Source organism: Syngnathus leptorhynchus, unplaced genomic scaffold (assembly GCF_054491065.1).
Source record: "Syngnathus leptorhynchus isolate UIUO unplaced genomic scaffold, UIUO_Slep HiC_scaffold_210, whole genome shotgun sequence".
NCBI lineage: Eukaryota > Metazoa > Chordata > Actinopteri > Syngnathiformes > Syngnathidae > Syngnathus > Syngnathus leptorhynchus.
The window spans coordinates 1-5000 of record NW_028232177.1 but is presented as its reverse complement, the minus strand read 5'-3'; positions in this window follow the sequence as shown (position 1 = coordinate 5000).

The window sequence follows — 5000 nt, the reverse complement described above, 5'->3', positions numbered from 1 at the left end:
TGACTGCCGGGAGGGAAGCTGCGCCCCGGCCGAGTCAGACTCAGCCGTTGCGGCCCCCCCGAGCCCGCAGCGCGTAGCGCGGAAGCCATACGCCCCCCCGATGCGGAGCGACAGACGCCCCCGCGACCGCGGTTGGTCGGGAAGGCTTTTCGGATAGAGGTCGGACGGTGTGTGTGGACGGCTTCCCGTGGTGCCGCCGCTATCAAGCCGGAGGGTTTGAGAAACGACATTCGCGGAAGGACCGGCGCGGCCGGCGGACGCTCGCACGCGCGGCGCCCGACACTCAGCCGCTCGCTCGGCCTCCGTGGATCGTGGCTAGGTGGGATGGATGCCAAACCGGGTCGTCTCGGTCTCGCCGCAGTACGGTCGCGCCGGGGCCTGCGGGGCGGCGCGGGGAGCGCACGCTCACGCGGCGGCCGGGGCGCTAGAGTGCGACCCGCAGTGGGTAGGAACCGTCCACCCGACGTCGGACGAGCCGAGGCCGATGGAGGCCCTACCAAGGCGGGTCATGAGTGCCAGTCGGTCAGTTGGGTGAGGGGGTACTCGGAGGCCCGCCGGGAGCAGACGGGCGACCGGGGATGGGGGGCGTACGCGGGCGGGCGCCGGGAGAAGACGGCCCGTCCGGGGTCGAATCTCGGCCTGTGTTTTCGGAGCCGGCCGGGCATCACGCTCCCTCCTTGGATGGACAACATTCGTAGTTGACACTTTGTGTCATTTTATCCGAGCGGGCGGGCGCCTCGAGAGGCGGACCGTCCGGGGCGACTCTCGGCCTGTGTTTTCGGAGCCGGCCGGGCCTCACGCTCCCTCCTTGGATGGACAACATTCGTAGTTGACACTTTGTGTCATTTTATCCGAGCGGGCGGGCGCCTCGAGAGGCGGACCGTCCGGGGCGACTCTCGGCCTGTGTTTTCGGAGCCGGCCGGGCCTCACGCTCCCTCCTTGGATGGACAACATTCGTAGTTGACACTTTGTGTCATTTTATCCGAGCGGGCGGGCGCCGCGAGGCGGACCGTCCGGGGCGACTCTCGGCCTGTGTTTAAGGAGCCGGCCGGGCATCACGCTCCTTCCTTGGATGGACAACATTCGCAGTTGACACTTTGTGTCATTTTATCCGAGCAGACGGGCGCCGCGAGGCGGACCGTCCGGGGCGACTCTCGGCCTGTGTTTTCGGAGCCGGCCGGGCATCACGCTCCCTCCTTGGATGGACAACATTCGTAGTTGACACTTTGTGTCATTTTATCCGAGCAGACGGGCGCCGCGAGGCGACCGTCCGGGGCGACTCTCGGCCTGTGTTTAAGGAGCCGGCCGGGCATCACGCTCCTTCCTTGGATGGACAACATTCGTAGTTGACACTTTGTGTCATTTTATCCGAGCGGGCGGGCGCCGCGAGGCGGACCGTCCGGGGCGACTCTCGGCCTGTGTTTAAGGAGCCGGCCGGGCATCACGCTCCTTCCTTGGATGGACAACATTCGCAGTTGACACTTTGTGTCATTTTATCCGAGCAGACGGGCGCCGCGAGGCGGACCGTCCGGGGCGACTCTCGGCCTGTGTTTTCGGAGCCGGCCGGGCATCACGCTCCCTCCTTGGATGGACAACATTCGTAGTTGACACTTTGTGTCATTTTATCCGAGCAGACGGGCGCCGCGAGGCGGACCGTCCGGGGCGACTCTCGGCCTGTGTTTAAGGAGCCGGCCGGGCATCACGCTCCTTCCTTGGATGGACAACATTCGTAGTTGACACTTTGTGTCATTTTATCCGAGCGGGCGGGCGCCGCGAGGCGGACCGTCCGGGGCGACTCTCGGCCTGTGTTTAAGGAGCCGGCCGGGCATCACGCTCCTTCCTTGGATGGACAACATTCGCAGTTGACACTTTGTGTCATTTTATCCGAGCAGACGGGCGCCGCGAGGCGGACCGTCCGGGGCGACTCTCGGCCTGTGTTTAAGGAGCCGGCCGGGCATCACGCTCCTTCCTTGGATGGACAACATTCGCAGTTGACACTTTGTGTCATTTTATCCGAGCAGACGGGCGCCGCGAGGCGGACCGTCCGGGGCGACTCTCGGCCTGTGTTTAAGGAGCCGGCCGGGCCTCAAGCTCCCTCCTTGGATGGACAACATTCGTAGTTGACACTTTGTGTCATTTTATCCGAGCGGGCGGGCGCCGCGAGGCGGACCGTCCGGGGCGACTCTCGGCCTGTGTTTAAGGAGCCGGCCGGGCATCACGCTCCTTCCTTGGATGGACAACATTCGCAGTTGACACTTTGTGTCATTTTATCCGAGCAGACGGGCGCCGCGAGGCGGACCGTCCGGGGCGACTCTCGGCCTGTGTTTTCGGAGCCGGCCGGGCATCACGCTCCCTCCTTGGATGGACAACATTCGTAGTTGACACTTTGTGTCATTTTATCCGAGCAGACGGGCGCCGCGAGGCGGACCGTCCGGGGCGACTCTCGGCCTGTGTTTAAGGAGCCGGCCGGGCATCACGCTCCTTCCTTGGATGGACAACATTCGCAGTTGACACTTTGTGTCATTTTGTTCGGCCTGTGTTTAAGGAGGCGGCCGTCCTCCACTCGGTCCGTGTTTAAGGAGCGACACTCGCGCTCCGGTTCGGCCTGTATTTAGGGAGGCGGCCGTCCTCCGCTTGGTCTGTGTTAAGGGCGACACTCTGTCCATGTTTGAGGAGCCTGGCCCTGACGCTCCTCTCCGGCCTGTGTTTAAGGAGGCGGCCGTCCTCCCCTTGGTCCGTGTTAAGGGCGACACTCGGTCCATGTTTGAGGAGCCTGGCCCTGACGCTCCTCTCCGGCCTGTGTTTAAGGAGGCGGCCGTCCTCCCCTTGGTCCGTGTTAAGGGCGACACTCGGTCCATGTTTGAGGAGCCTGGCCCTGACGCTCCTCTCCGGCCTGTGTTTAAGGAGGCGGCCGTCCTCCCCTTGGTCTGTTTTAAGGGCGACACTCGGTCCATGTTTGAGGAGCCTGGCCCTGACGCTCCTCTCCGGCCTGTGTTTAAGGAGGCGGCCGTCCTCCCCTTGGTCCGTGTTAAGGGCGACACTCGGTCCATGTTTGAGGAGCCTGGCCCTGACGCTCCTCTCCGGCCTGTGTTTAAGGAGGCGGCCGTCCTCCCCTTGGTCCGTGTTAAGGGCGACACTCGGTCCATGTTTGAGGAGCCTGGCCCTGACGCTCCTCTCCGGCCTGTGTTTAAGGAGGCGGCCGTCCTCCCCTTGGTCCGTGTTAAGGGCGACACTCGGTCCATGTTTGAGGAGCCTGGCCCTGACGCTCCTCTCCGGCCTGTGTTTAAGGAGGCGGCCGTCCTCCCCTTGGTCTGTTTTAAGGGCGACACTCGGTCCATGTTTGAGGAGCCTGGCCCTGACGCTCCTCTCCGGCCTGTGTTTAAGGAGGCGGCCGTCCTCCCCTTGGTCCGTGTTAAGGGCGACACTCGGTCCATGTTTGAGGAGCCTGGCCCTGACGCTCCTCTCCGGCCTGTGTTTAAGGAGGCGGCCGTCCTCCCCTTGGTCCGTGTTAAGGGCGACACTCGGTCCATGTTTGAGGAGCCTGGCCCTGACGCTCCTCTCCGGCCTGTGTTTAAGGAGGCGGCCGTCCTCCCCTTGGTCTGTGTTAAGGGCGACACTCGGTCCATGTTTGAGGAGCCTGGCCCTGACGCTCCTCTCCGGCCTGTGTTTAAGGAGGCGGCCGTCCTCCCCTTGGTCTGTGTTAAGGGCGACACTCGGTCCATGTTTGAGGAGCCTGGCCCTGACGCTCCTCTCCGGCCTGTGTTTAAGGAGGCGGCCGTCCTCCCCTTGGTCTGTGTTAAGGGCGACACTCGGTCCATGTTTGAGGAGCCTGGCCCTGACGCTCCTCTCCGGCCTGTGTTTAAGGAGGCGGCCGTCCTCCCCTTGGTCTGTGTTAAGGGCGACACTCGGTCCGTGTTTAAGGAGCGGCCCTCGCGCTCCGGTTCGGCCTGTATTTAGGGAGGCGGCCGTCCTCCGCTTGGTCTGTGTTAAGGGCGACACTCGGTCCGTGTTTAAGGAGCCGGCCCTGACGCTCCTCTTCGGCCTGTGTTTAAGGAGGCGGCCGTCCTCCACTTCCTTCCATGCACCACCACATTCGCAGTTGACACTTTGCCATTTTTTCAGAGAGGTGACACTTAGTCGTTTTTTCGAAAGTTGACACTTAGTCGTTTTTTCGAAAGTTGACACTTTGCCGTTTTTTCAGAGAGGCGACACTTAGCCGTTTTTTCGAAAGTTGACACTTAGCCGTTTTTTCGAAAGTTGACACTTAGCCGTTTTTTCGAAAGTTGACACTTAGCCGTTTTTTCGAAAGTTGACACTTAGTCACTTTTTCGCCACAGTGACACCTCCAGCGCGTGCCACGGCGCTTTTCAGGTCTTCTATCCGACCTTGTGCTGTCGAGGACGGCGTGTCCGACGCCGTGGGGAGACCAGCACCATCTCCTCCATACTCGTAAACGGGGTGCTTTGGAAAACGGGGGGAAAGTCGATGAGTACACTGACTACTGGGACCATTTCATTGTACTCTGGCGCACCTGAAGACCAAAAAAGGTACTGCACCTTAGCCCGGGTACCTCACCCCCTGGTACCTCGAGGAGAACTTAGAAAAATTTCGACAAATTTTTGGTGAGCTCCAGGGAGAGAGGCTGATTTTTCGCTTTTTGAGGCCGACCGCCGAACCGGCGCGGGGCGGACTCACAAGCCCCCCAGAGCCGTGGGCACTTAGTCGTTTTTTCAGAGAGGCGACACTTAGTCGTTTTTTCAGAGGCGACACTTAGTCGTTTTTTCGAAAGTTGACACTTAGCCGTTTTTTCGAAAGTCGACACTTAGCCGTTTTTTTGGAAAGTTGACACTTAGTCGTTTTTTCGAAAGTTGACACTTAGTCGTTTTTTCGCCACAATTGGCTCTGAGCTCCAGGGGGAGAGCCTGGTTTTGCCTTATTTCAGGCCGGCTGGGGAACCGGCGCGGGTCGGATGCACGAGCCCGGCAGAGCCGTGGGCACTT